The sequence below is a fragment of the Canis aureus genome, chromosome 31 (genome assembly GCF_053574225.1).
Source record: "Canis aureus isolate CA01 chromosome 31, VMU_Caureus_v.1.0, whole genome shotgun sequence".
NCBI classification, from domain to species: Eukaryota; Metazoa; Chordata; class Mammalia; order Carnivora; family Canidae; genus Canis; species Canis aureus.
In genome coordinates, this window is record NC_135641.1 from 7,387,167 (window position 1) to 7,401,913 (window position 14,747).

A 14,747-nucleotide genomic window follows, 5' to 3' on the forward strand; every position below is an offset into this window, starting at 1 on the left:
ACTCCCTACCGAGCATAGAACCCTGTGCGGAGCTGGAACCCAGGACCCTGAGATCATGACCTGAGCTGAAATCAAGCGTGAGACACTTAACCGACAGAGCCACCCAGGTGCCTCAAGAACACGAGTTCCGAATTTAAAGGCTTACATTCAAATACAGGTTCTATTAAAATCTGTGTGATTTGGGACACATTACTTAATCTCTCTGAATCTCTCTTCTCATCTTTAAAATGAGACAACAACTTGCTCCATTTAACTGTCTATAAAAATAATGGCAAAATTCCACTCTATGCTTAAGCTGCCATTTTAGTACAACAAAAAAGCCAGCAGTTCCTTATCATATGAGCATATGGACAAAGGCAGTTTCAGGGGTGTTGAAAGTGAGTCCTCATTATCCATTGGTGATAAGAAGCCATCTCTTCTTATTCTCATTATTATTTTTTAATTTTCTGTGGATTGAGGGGAGCATATTTCTTGAGGCTAAATTTTGAACTTAGATCAAGAATGAGAAAACATAATGTAAACCTACAGAGCTAGGTGAGCCTCAGTTTTTCATCCAGTCCATCGGATGATATAAGAAGTTTTGAAAATGCCTGAGAATCACTTTATTCCAGATGGAACTGCCGTTATGAAGACCACAACCTTGGAATTTAGGAACTTTAAAGAACTGTAAGCAAACCTTATAGGCAACTTAGCAAACACTTATTTCAAAACATGAAGTATCAATTCTAGAACCAGGTGAAATTGTATCATACAGTCAAGGCCTCCATTTTTGGACACCAGGATTTGGGCATCACTCAGAAATATGGAGAGACATATTCAAAACATCTTGTAGAAAAGTCTAAGTAATTCTCAAAAGACAGTATATTATTTCAACAAATGATAAGATACTGATCCTATTGTGATTCACACCTGTTTAATAGACAATGTTACTATCTGCAAGCAAAGTCCTTTCAGCAAAGATCAGTTTGGATTTGCTTAGGGCGACTTCCTACCCTGCTCCACCCACTTCCAATCCCACCATAGGACAAAGACGGAATTTGGAGATTGTTCTTAGGCATTCATGAAGAAATGGAACATAAAATATACTACAATTCATTAAAGATTGCTGACCAAATATTGAAATGTTGCTCTCAGTTAAAAAAAAAAAAGTGCTGACAGGCCAACAAAAAGCACAAAGACGACACCAGCACCCTTGAGTTACAGGAATACTCATATGGAGCCTATATCTCCACATATAATTTCCATTTCCATGATAGCACCGCTGGCCTTTGTATCTTAAGGTTCCAAGATACAAGTTCAGTCTTAAATTAGAGGACGGGACGTTCCAGGCTAAAAGTAAGAAAGTGTGCTAATCCCCAGGGAGAATATATCCTACAGGGAATAATTATACCAAAATATTTATATAATTCTGGTTTGATCTATCAAAATGTATAGTTTCAGGAATTTTCTCATTTGTTTTCAATGTACCCCTTCAATTTTCTGAACCTTAGTTTATTTTATTTTTATTATTTTTTTTTTTTTTGCGAAGAATATTTTTTAAGTATTCTGTTTGGGTACTGTCTTAGCCTAACACATTGTGGGAAGAACTTAAAATGCTTAGTCATGCGCCTTTCTTGTTGATATTCCTTAGGCACCTCGGCCTAGGGCAATGACGTAATACCCACGTCCGCCCAAGAAACAGGGCCCACTCTGTTTTGACAGAGTATTATTCATGATCACCACTTACATAAATGTTAGAGAATATTGAATAAAGACGGAAGCTAATTATGCAAAAAATCGAAACCAGTACTCTTAATACTGGGAGATTAAGATACAATACTCCTAGCAGTCAGATAAATTGAGTTATTTCTTAGAAGATAGCTTTTTAAATATGTGCATGAGATATGGTAAAGAGTAAAACATGACAGATATTGTCTGTTCTGCCATAAAGAAACTCTTCTTTGTAATTTAAAATGTTGGATTCTGCCAAGAATGTGTGTGTGTGTGTGTGTGTGTGTGTGTGTGTCAGAGAAAAGAGACAAAATGCTTTAAAAATGGGAACTCTTGCATTTACAAATGAGAAATTTGTGTTTCTTCTTATCCCTATTACTTAGAAAGTGCATATATTCATAGGAAAAGTAACACATTGTGACATTTTAGGAGTATTCTATATAACAGATGTATTTCTACCTCTAATTAATTAATGTATTAAAAAATCATATTCTAAATTCATTCTATTGGAGTTGTTGCAGTTGTGCATTTGGTAACTGGGGATTCCTGTCTCCAAGCTTTGTTTATGCCAAAAATATAGATTCATATGGATTTCATGGATTCATAGTTGACAGCATTAGGAATGCCAAGGGGCTTGCTGAACCTTTACCTGATGGTCAACTGCACATCCTATTTGAGAAACCACGAGTGCTTTGAACATAGTGAAATTAATTTCATGGCAGGGTAGAGCGCCACCCCTGAAAATCCTCTGGTCTTCCTAATCCCTCATTGCATGAGCTCTAATTTAAGGCATAGAGTGAAGGAAGGCATGTGATTTGTTCAGTGTAAAAGGTCTAAATAAGAGGTTTATATCCCAGTAGGGTGAATAATCGCCACAATATTTTATTGAGGGGATTTAATATATATAGCCTACATTCCTAGTTACAGAGTTCAAATTTACACTGATTCGAGATCATGAGCTAGTGTGTGATGTCATGCATTTCCAGCCTTTTAGTACCCAGTGTCCTACTTCTGAGTGTGTCCCACACCAGGTAGCGATGGTTGAGCAGCAGCAGGCAGCGTGGGTTTTCAATTTTATCCAAGTAGCTGTCACTACCAGGGCCCTAGGCAAAAGTCCAGAATTGTTTGTTTGACTTGCTTCTTTTTTCTTTTCTCCTCTTTCCTCTAACATGGCCTGGAATACATTCTGGCCATGGGCAGCAGAGATAACTGCAGACTACAAATGAAAAAAGCTGAGCTGGCCCTAAAAATATTACTCCTTGCAACTATTTAATTGCAAAAGAATCTTTGTGCAAAAGCTTCACCATGCCCCTTGAAAGGCAAACTCAGTAATTTGGCTGTCAGTCATTTGTCATTTTATACCTTAGGGTCTGGAGGGATAATAAATAGAATTACAAGAGTTTTATACTGGAATGCTGATTCTGAGAAAATAAAAAACCAAAATTTCAGGAAAGAATCAAGATTTTTTTAAAAATCTCTTCTAAAGATTGTTTTATTAAAAGTATAAAACTATTCATATTACACTTACTTGGAAATCACTATAAAGTCTGTCACTTGTTTAGATTGTTAAAACTTTCCTATATTAATTAATGCTACTTATTCTTTTATCTTGCTCTCAGTGGTAGTAGGTAAAAGTGACCAGGACATTAAAATTCTTGGAGTATTTTAATGCAGTTTCTTTCTTTTTGGCCCAAGAAATTAGATCATTTGTGTAGAAGGGCACAACATAGTGAATTATTATAAACTGATGATGCCACACCAAATAGTGATTTCTTCTTCCTTATTTAGTTCTACTTTTATTTTGTAAGACTTAAAAAGTTTTAATTTTCATTTGAAATAAACTGATAAGAATATTCCTGGAAAACCTCTGAGGTTAAAATGGTATTTTTCTTTTTCTTTTTTTTGAATCTCAAGAACATTAGTAGGTAGATAATGTTCTGGGTTTCATTCATGCCTGTTATCTAGGATTGAAAATAATTGAGGACTTTATTTTTTCTGAATAATATGCATTCAGAAGAGTCCTTGTATCATGAGGTACAATTTGCTCAAGATCATGTGCGCAAGACTCAGCTGAACATGATGTTTGGTTATTGGTTTATTTTATTTTATTTTATTTTATTTTTTTATTATTTTATTTTATTTTATTTTTTATTATTTTATTTTATGTATTTTATTTTATTTTATTTTATTTATTTTATTTTATTATTTTATATTTATTTTCTGAGTAGTCTTTCATTGTGCATAGATACCATACTACATTTGTTCTTATTCCTGGGCATGTCAGGAGTATCTCGCTGGGGCTGATATGAATATTGCTGGTATGAGCATCATAGTGGATATCTTTTGGTGGACGTATGTGCACCTTTCTGTTGAGTATATACCTAGAAGTAGAATTTCTGAGACATAGATATGCACATGAAGAGCTGTAGCAGGGATTGAAATACATCAAATTACTTTTACCATTTTACAGTTTTACAGTCTCTGAAAGTTCTGATAACACCTGATATTTGTCAATATTTGGCATTTTGTCTCCTTTTTTTTAATTTTAATCATTCTAATAAGTATATATTGGCATCTCATGGAGGTCTTAAATTTGCCTATTCTTTTGGAGTCATAAAGTCAGTCATCTTTTCATCTGTTTATTGCCTATGTGGATAGCCCCTTCTGTGAAGTGCTTGTTTAGGTATTTTGACCTTCTTAATATCAGGTTGCCTATCATATACTGCATTTTGGACTTTTGTTGATCATACAAATATGTCGATATAGTTACATATACAGACACACCGAAAGAATGAGAATATTCTTTCTCACTGGTGCCCCTTCACTTTCTCAATGGTGTCTTGATAAGCAAGATTTCCCACTTTCACTTTGGCACAGTCTATACCTTTTTAATTCTTTTTATGGTGAGCACTTTTTGCATTCTGCTTAAGAAAGCCTTGGTTCCTTTAAGGCCATGCATGTGTTCTATATTTTACTCTCAAAGCTTTACTGTTTCATCTTTTATATCTCGACTGATGCTCTATATGGCACTAATTTTTGTATAATTTTTGAGATGGAGTGAAGGTTCATTTTTTCACCAGATAGATACCCAAGTGAAAGCACCATCTTCCCATTGTGTGGCAGTTCGATGGTTCTTACAAATTTGACATAAGTGTGGCTTGTTGTAATTCTCTCCTGATCCACTGTTTTGTTTGTTTCTTCTTATATGGATGCCCTGTGGTCTTAAGGACTGCTGCTTGTAATGTGCCCCTGATCTGTAGGTTCTGTCTCTAGATTTGTTTCCTTTCTTCAAGACCACTTGCTCTTCTTGGCCCTTTGCATTTTCATATAAATTTTAGAATCCACTGTCCATTATCCCAGCCACTCCCAGCCCAGAAAAACACAGCATGCCCAAGTTTGGATTAGAATATAATGTATTAAACCTATCAATTAATCCAAGGAAGTTGAAATCTTTACAGTGTTAAATCTGCCAACTATAGCATGGTGCATTTCTTTCTTTCCTATTTTATTTTATTATTTATTCATGAGAGACACAGAGAAAGGCAGAGACATAGGCAGAGGGAGAAGCAGGCTCCCTACAAGGAGCTGAACCACCCAGGTTGCCCCTAAGCCACCCAGGTGCCCCACCTGGTACATTTCTATCATACTATGATTTGTGTCAGCTTAAATTTCAGTAGCGTTGTGTAGTGGTTAGTGAGGAAGTCTTCTATCACCTTCACATGGATTTATTCTTAGGTATTGGAAGCTTTTCTTTGTTATCTATAAACATTGTTGTTTTAATTTCTTTATTGCTGATATACAGAAAGATAACTGATGTTTTTGTACATTGGCTTTTTGTTTTTGTTTTATTGCTGAAGATCTCCAGTGCAATGTTAAATGAAAGTGATAATAGCAGTGAATAACATTTCCTTTATCTCCAAGGAGAAGTTTTCAATATTTAACTCTGATTGTAATTTTTAGGTAGTTATTTTTCATATCAAACTGAAGGGATTGCCTAGTTTGCAAAGATTGCTTTTTTAAAAATTATGAATTACTGTTGAATTTTGTGAAAAACATGTATTTATGCTTCTTTAGGATTTAGTTTAAACTATTAATTATGGGGCACCCAGGTGACTCAGTGGTTGAACGTCTGCCTTTAGCTCAGGTCATGATCCTGGGGTCCTGGGATCGAGTCCTGCATCAGGCTCCCCAGAGGGAGCCTGCCCCTTCCTCTGCCTATATCTCTGCCTCTCTCTTTGTGTCTCTCATGAATAATTTTTTAAAATCTTTAAAAAAATAAACTATTAATTATGGATATGCCACAATGTTCAGTTTAATCTCTTTAGTTTCTGGAAACAATAAAATCAACCAAAAATGCAATAAATCAGTAATACAGTTCCATTTACAATAATACTAGGAATAGAATTGACCACAAACTCAAACAAAGATGCTACACATAGGTAAATATCACTTTTCAGATATCATACACTGTACAGATTTAATTTAAAAAAGAAGAAGAAGGAAGGATGGAAATATGGAAGGGTGGGAGAGAAGAACCAATGTCTGTGACTCAGAAACCTTCACTGAACACTGAGTTCTAAGGATATGAGGGGACACAGAGAAACAGGTAGCCCTGTGGAGAACAAGCTCCCACAAGAAAGAATCATGTCGAAATGGGAGATGTTTCAAGAACTGCATTTCTAACCTTCACTTCACTTATACTCAGCACCTCTCTGTCCTCCTCAATCTGTGATTAAACAAAAACTGAGCCAAGGTGAGGTTACTGTAACCACCAAGGAAGTTATAAACTGAAAAGTTTAAATATAAGACCATGGACTGACACTATCACAAAAAAGTAGGAAACGAAGAAATCAGAAACAGAAGAAAGTAACATCACAGGAATATAAAAAATGTAGAAAAAGTGTAACTGAAGAAAAATTAAATTACTCCCATGTAATATCTTTTTAATATCTTTTTTATAGCCTAAAGTAAGTTAGAATCATGAACAAAAATGAAATCAAAGAAATGATAAAACAAATCAGGAATGGAATAATAAAAACAGGCAACACTGATAGAAAAATAGGAAAAAATAAAGCCATCACTTAAAGGAAACCACATTCAAATCATGAGAAAGCTTAAATATTGCAGAAGTCAAGAGGACTGGTATGAGGAAACAAAACAGAAGAGAGAGAGAGAGGAAAAAAAAAGACAACAAAAGCAACCAAGAAGAAGATGATAGATATGGAAGAGAGAAAACCTGGAGCTAATGTGTGGTTCTTGCCACAGGAGAGCTCTTTTCTTAAGGGAGAGTAACATTGGCCTGCTTTTTAAATTCTCTTCTTCAGTTTTTAGTGTCTGAAGGAATCTGAATGATTTATTTGCCAAAATTGTATATGACTGAAGCAGAACCATGAGTTGTGCAACTCAGCATGTATCCTCATGGAAAATGAAGGGCAACTGTGCTTCTGGAGGCACCAGGAACAGCTAATTTTGGAAGAATGATGCCCCTAGAGGTTAAGGATATTTGTCTATGTTGCAGGCAACAGAAAGTCTTACCAAAAATGCACTGATAAAAAATACAGGCATCCACGAGCCACTCTTGCAAACTATTAGACAGTATTGAGTCAATCAAGACTTAGGTCAAGATGCATGAGGGGTGTAGACATACAAATATTTTAAAAGAGATTCGTGTGGAGAGGGCGTAGGATAAGAACTGCCCTTTATAAAAGTAGGTACTGCTTGAATTTTTAGTAAGAAGCTTATACTGTTTTAAAAATAATCAAAACCCAGTTTTTAGAAGTAACTTTGTTTAGTTCTTGTTTGAACTAACACCAAAACCTATCCTTTTGAAACGAGGGATCCCAGCGTTTCCTTTCAACAACACCAAGTATTATTCTAACAGTTATAATTGTATATTGTTTTGGAATTGAAGAAAGTACTTCTTCAATAGGATAACGTCTTGTTGATACAGGATCTCATTACATTGGGGTGCTGTCTCAGTTTTAAATAACTTGGCTTGGATCTTCTAATTATAAAATGTGAACTTAGGGTCCATTGAACACACAGTTAATAAAAAAGTGTTTAAAATATTGGAAATCATGGCTAGAGTTGAATCACAGAAAAGACTCCAAGGAGTTTTTGTGGTACTGTAATGGCTGGGAGTGGGTAGGAGTGGATATTAGCGTTATAAAATTGAGCTTTAAAGTTAGCATCCTGACAAGTTCTCTCTTCTGTAAGCCTTCGGGTTTGCTAGAGTTTGCCACATTTTATACTTCTTTTGAATTGCAATCTCATTTCAAAAATAAAATAATTTGAATAAACTTATGGTTTTCAAACTGTCCCTTTTGAAATAAAAACTAGACCAGCTTTGAATATGAACTCTAAGCAATCTTGAATCTATCTCTTGCCTTTGAATTCACCAAGGAAACAAAGTCTAGATTCAGTCTGGGACTAATTTTATGGTTCTGTGGGTTTTTCTTTCTCTCTTCTTTTCTCTTTCTTTTTCCTTTCTTTCTTTCTTTCTTTCTTTCTTTCTTTCTTTCTTTCTTTCTTTCTTTCTTTCTTTTCTTTCTTTCTTCTTTCTTCTTTTTCTCTCTTTTTTCTTCCTTTATTTTTTTTTAATGTTTGAGATTTAGATAGCTAAGGAGCCAGATACAGATTTAAGGCAAAGGAATGGAAGATCAGAAAACTAGAATTTGCTAGGCAGGCTAGTAGGAGGGTCCTTTTGTGATGAAATGTTGCATAAATAATGCCGATGGGGGTCTAAATTCACTGTTGCCATGGAGACCTTTGTGCCTGGCTGAACTCAATTCTTTTCTCTTTTACGACCGGCTACCACTAGGCTTGTGGTATTTCTGTTGCGTCTTGCTTTGCTTTCTCTTAAACTGTTTGGGAGTGAAAGAAGAAATTAAACTATGATAATTTGGCATCCTGACTTTTTGGAGACTGTTCTTCTACTCCATTCGTGATTTTTGAGCTCCTCTGGGGTTCCTTTTGACCCTGGTTCGGGGAGGGAAGAGCAGGTGGGAGAGTGCTGGAACCCCTGCTTGGCTGGCTGCTGGGAAGGAGGGAAAAGTAGCCCCTCATCTTTGTGACTAGTCCACTTGTTGTTGGCCTGGATTATACTTTTGAAGTATTTAAGGACCATTTGTTTCCAAAGGTAAAGGAGAAAAAAGTGAAAACTGAACGTTTGTTTTTTTAAATGTTTTCATTAATTGATGTTGTTTGTATGATGATTTTAGTTGAAGTTTTAAAACTGTTGAGAGTTATGTGTAGAAAACATAGGTAGAATTTATTTCTGGCCTCACGGTTGCCAGTTTCTTCAGTGTATTAATGTTGAAAACGTAAAAGCCAAATGACTGAATTAAACAGAATGCAGTTGTAAGGATCCATGTGCCATTTTTCTATCAGCTAACCATTGTAATTGTTTAATAATTGTTTTTAGTAAAACTTGGTGTGTCATAGATATATCTTTTAGATTTCTTGCAATTAATGATTAGCCATGTAAATACCCATTTATAATTGATAATTAAGTGATTAAATTTGACTTGGCAATTGTGAGCCGCTTTCTCCCACCTTTGGCACACAATTAAATGAAGAACCTCACTTGGAAAGAAATAAATCATTGAGAGTAAAAGCATAAAAATCACCCAGCCTGTGCACTATGTAAAGGAACTAAAAATTCATTATATTGGACTGCTAACCTGTTGCATTGCATTCCCTGTCTTACAGAGTATTCGGTTCTCAGTGATAAGCCTTATATTAGAACTGGAATACAATAATTGCATGTCTTGATCATTCTAAATGGTGTAAATGGGATGCACAAATTGCATAATTATAGAAAATTTTACCACACAGTGTTTCCAGATTGCTTTTATTCATGTAACTCATTGAGAGAATCATTGACCAAAATTTACAATGACTTCATAGATTTCACCTCTTCTGCCACTGGAGTTGGGAGTATATTTGTGTACATAACAGGTGAAAGAAATAAATTAATTTCTGAAAGCTGGGGGATTCAACAGGTGGCATTCTGTGGGAATTGTATGTTAGATTGCTATATATTTATGAGATAGGCATACATTGTAGATTTGTGAGTAAAGTGAAATGGAATGAGGATTCAAAATCTTTAGGTTTTTATCTTTAGTGTTTTCAAATGGATGGTAAGAGTCACAGAATGATTTCCAACTTAATTGTGGTAATCACAAGATAGAATTGCTACTTGATTAATACTATTTGAAATTTGAATGACTTTATAACTCAGATGCTGAGTTACAATGACCAAATTGGCATAAAGAAATTATTTATTTTTATTGGGAACATGTTATGGCACATGTTTTACTATTTTAGTTGACTCACATGGGTATGTTTCATTTTAGAGAAACTAACAAGGACTAGAAGACTTGAATATACTATGGGGGTACTTCTTAGTAAATATTTCATTTCAGTTAATTAAAGGTAAAAGTTTATTTTGATCATATTAAAGCTAAGAAATCTTTTCATTTTTATGTGATGTATGCAACCCTCAAGGGTATCCATTGAGAATAGCTACTGAAGAAAACTTTGACCTTTGAAAGTGTTTCCATGCCTTATTTAATAACACTGCCTAAATACAAAGGTAAATGACCATGAAGCTTCACTTTGGGCAAACAGTGTCTAGGCACTCACACTTTGTGGAAAATGGATGTAATGGATTCAAGAGACATTAAGTCTTCAAACTATAGGGGACAGAATATGAAAGTGACCCAAGTAGTTTTTAAACAAATAACAAGTTAACTAATTACATGGTGTGATTGCCCATTACCTTACATTGCTAAATATAAATAGTTTATATGAGAAGAAAATTTAAACTATTAAAAAATTTTTTTTAAATCCAGATGTTTATATGATGTGAATGCATCTGACAACATGCTAAATCAGGTCCTTCAGAGGCCATTCTGAAGCATAAGCAGAGATCAAACAAAATGTGATTTAAAAGAATTATGCATTTTGAGGATATTCAAAGGCCAAGTTGCAAAGTCTTTTCTGAGCTGTTTTACTTATAAATTTTATGCACATAATTAAGAAAAATAGTTTTGTGAAAAAATACACATACAGACAGACAATTCTAGGTTTGGCCTAACTCAGGATTTTATTGATAGGTAACAAAATTACAGCTAATCTATTTGATCAAAAATTCCAGTTAAAATGGTTTAGGAACAAAAATCTGTGTGTTTCTACAAGAAGCTATTAACATGTGAATTCTGATTTAGAGTTCTTTTGTATTTCTGATATCTTACAGTACCTCACACTTAGCAATTCCTTATTGAGGCCCCCTCTATCTACTGTCTGCTAAATATTGTACACCATGTACAAAATGGAAAGAAGTATTCCCTGGAGTCCATGAACTAAAAAATCTGGTGGGATTGCAGATGTGAGAACTCCTAATTGTACTGCAGTAAAACACCTACTTTAATGGAAGCATGGCTGAGGAGAGCGTGCAACAGCATTCCACTTTATACAGTATCTTAAAATATGGTTATTTGATCTTCCCAACCTGAGATGAAGAAAGATTAAGTGACCTGCACAGTAAAACTGTTAAAGAATGACTCCAAGGATAATTTCTAATTAGCAGCCACGGAAATCCTTTGACATCATAAATACTATCATGTCACTACTCTATGCAGAGTCAAAGTCAAAGGCCATGTAGTTGCTGAAGCCTCTTGGTGATGTGCTCCCTGTCACCCCATCTCTCCCACATTTCCTGAGTTTTCCCTCCTGCCCACTTTGCTCCAGCATAGAAAACTCTCTGCTTTGTGTAGAACGTGCTCCCAGTGCATGGCCCTTGCATTTGGTGTTTTTCTCTGCTGAAAACAGTGCATCCTTCCCCTCAGCCTGAATCCAGCCCAGCTGTACACATGCCCCCCCCTCCTCGTGTCTCTCCAGCAGAGGCCACCTTGTCAATGAGTCCGGTCTTGATGACCATATACAAGTTGCCTCCCCATCTTCTTTTCCTGCATTATTTTTCCTCCAATGCCTTTACCACAGGTGGTGCTCTAAGTAATCCACTGGTACAACTTATTCCATGTCCATTTTCTTCACCAGAATGTAGACTCTATGGAGGTAGGGGTTTTTATCTGAATTTTTTTTAATTGATGCATTCCCAGCACCTAGAGTCATGTTTGCCTTTCTTATTAAATGAAAAAATGAAGAACTGAATATAGATTTCCTGGTGCCAAATATACGGCATTCTACTTTGTTGTTGTTTTTGCAGATTTTAAAAATATAGTAGAAAAAAATCGAATTTATCACTGACAACCCATTATTGTAGCATAAGTGTGAGAGAAAGTGGCCAGATACAGGCAGTGGATTCGTAATTGCTCCTGTGCCAACACTCAGCCAAGTTACCTGTATCACAGAAGAGGGGTTGAGAATTTCCCTTCCAGTGTGTGGTCAATGGCAGCAGATGGATTCTTAGTGAGAAAGCCCAGTGTATTCTCTCCTCTTCCTTCCTCTGTCTGTGGAAGCTTGACTAGTACCTTCAGCTTTTGTAGCCATCCGTTGATGTGGCTGCTACTGTAATACTCCAGCTGTCTCTAAGGTTTGATTTATCTGCATATTTTCCAAAGTATTTTATAAGGAACACACAATTATACACAATCTCTAAAATATTATATATTTCTTTTTGTCTTCAATCAGTGGCCTAGATTATTTATATGATCATATTCAGTTAGCAGTTCTGTTAAATGAAGTTCTACTCAAAAATCAAAATAAATTTTTGGGATAAGAATTACCAATCAATATCATGTCCATAGCGGTATCTCACATAGTGACCATAATTAACGCTGGCTCATCTGGAAAGCATAACAACAGTGAGTATATGTTTGTCATTTGTGCATCCAATCACCTGCCTCTACCTCATCAAATTGCTGCTACATTTGACACATTTAATTAAACTTAGCACTTGTGGTTTTAAAAATAAACTTTGCAAGTTCTAATAATTTAATAAACAACTACAGTGTGGCTAATTACATAGTAACCTTCTCCAGTATGCAAATATGTTTCAAAGACGTGAGAATTACTTCCTGGAGGAGTAAGTGTTGAGTCAGTCTGTGGCTTCAATAGTACTGGCTTATTTAAAAAGAAGAAAACTAATTATAAGTGTTGGTCAATTGTCTCCTTGTTTCTGTATAAGGCAAATAGATGGTTAGAACCTTTCTGTATCCCTTAAGCCTCAGCTGTTTCCATGTCGGGTGTAACATTTGGCTACATATTCCTCCAATGAAAGTAATTCCAAATGTCATTATTTGTTGCCTGGCTTCCACATTATTCACACATCCCTTCTGTGTGAATTTCAGCTGTTTCAATTCATTTAATGTCCTCATGCTCTTCTGAACCAACTTCTGGTAATTTTCATCAGCATTAGTAGAATTTCTGTGAGAGATACTATACTCAGTGTTGAAATGGAATGGTAATTAAATGTGGGTGTTAAGACTGAGGCTTATCTACACCACATCACCATGTAGCACTTCTGCCAGAAATTAGAAACTATAAATATGGAGGTGAAGATGACAAAGAATTTATAGAAGGGCACTTTGAATGAGCTGTGGGGCTGTGTCTACATACATAGGCCATAGGGTTGTTGGCCATCGTGCTTCCTTGGTCCTGACATTAGTTGGTGGACTTTGGCATATTACAGCATATATTTGGCAAATGTAGTGTACGGATATTGGTCAAATGTCATGCATTTCCCTTTTAGGAACTTATTTAATCTCTAGGTATATGGGAATTAAATAGGAACTTTGAAGTCTTTCATTTAAAAATTTATAAAGTGACGCCTTGGTGGCTCAGTGGTTGAGCATCTGCCTTCGGCTCAGGTTGTGATCCCAGGGCCCTGGGATTGAGTTCCGCCTCGGGCTCCCTGCATGGAGCCTGCTTCTCCCTCTGCCTGTGTCTCTGCTTCTTTCTCTGTGTCTCTCATGAATAAATAAATAAAATCTTAAAAAATATGTATATAAATCTGGGCTGCTTGGGTAGCTCAGTCAGTTAAACATCTGACTCTTAATTTAGGCTCAAGTCATGATCTCAGGGTCATGAGGTTGAACTCATGGGGCTCTATGCTCAGCAGGGAGTCTGCTTGAGATGCTCTTCCCTTCTCTCTTCCTCTCCCCCTGTTCACAAGCTCTCTCTCAAATAAATAAATCTTTAAAAAAATAAAAATTTATAAATCCGGGGCACCAGGATGGCTCAGTTAGTTGAGTGTCCCACTGTTGGTTTTGGCTCAGATCATGATCTCAGGGTGCTGGGAGGGAGGCTGCATGGGGCTCTGCACTCAGCTGGGAGTCTCCTTGAGGATTCTCTCTCCCACTTCCTCTGACCCTTCCCCTACTTGTGTACGTTCTCTCTCTCTCAAATAAACAAATCTTGAGAAGTAAAAAATAAAAATTTATAAACCGACCCTTCCTTTTATTTGTTACTGCTTTGAAATAACAATTGATATATTTATTGTGCACAGCTAGTGTTTGCTTGTATCTCATTAAATCCTCACGAAGGCCCTGTACATTAGATATTTCCCTATACTATATAAGAAACATTAAGCGGATTATTTCATTATATGGTATATCTGAGGTCCAGAAAAAAAAAATACAAGATTTTGAAATCATTTCTGCTTAACCCTGCAACTCCCTGCCCTTTTGCCTTTTGTCCAATGGCACTGTTCGGTTTAAGCATCTCACTTAGATTGTGGAACCTATGTAGATTTTTGCCTGTTTGTAGATGCCCCCTGTCCTTGCATTGCATATCTCTCCTTGTTTTTGTTTACTATTTACCTCCATCCATGTGCTCCAGGCTGCTCTCTCTTTTACTATAAACTGTTGGACCCACCAAACTGCATGTTCCTATTTAGAATCCGGCAGGGCTAGGAGGTCAGGGATTGGTCATGCTGTGCTAGGTGCTCTACCAGAATAAGTTTGAACATGTGTTATAAATGCAGCTTCCTGACTCAGCGTCTCAGAGGCTGGATTGAACATATGCTTTTCTAAGAGGGTCCCTAGAGGACTATTGGGCCCAGGGACATTTGA

The 14,747-nt window shown here is 36.1% G+C and overlaps 1 protein-coding gene across 4 annotated transcripts in view; it reads left to right on the forward strand.

Moving 5' to 3' along the window:
* Positions 1-14,747, forward strand: part of CTNND2 (catenin delta 2) — a 913,492-nt gene that overhangs the window by 294,978 nt on the left and 603,767 nt on the right. Inside the window, exon 1 of one of the 4 annotated variants that reach the window (XM_077879570.1) lies at positions 8,522-8,848. The exons of the other annotated variants lie outside the window; for them this stretch is intronic. The gene's annotated coding sequence lies outside the window, so the exon portion shown is untranslated. Of the gene's footprint in view, positions 1-8,521; positions 8,849-14,747 lie in introns of those variants that run through there. 4 annotated transcript variants of the gene reach the window in all.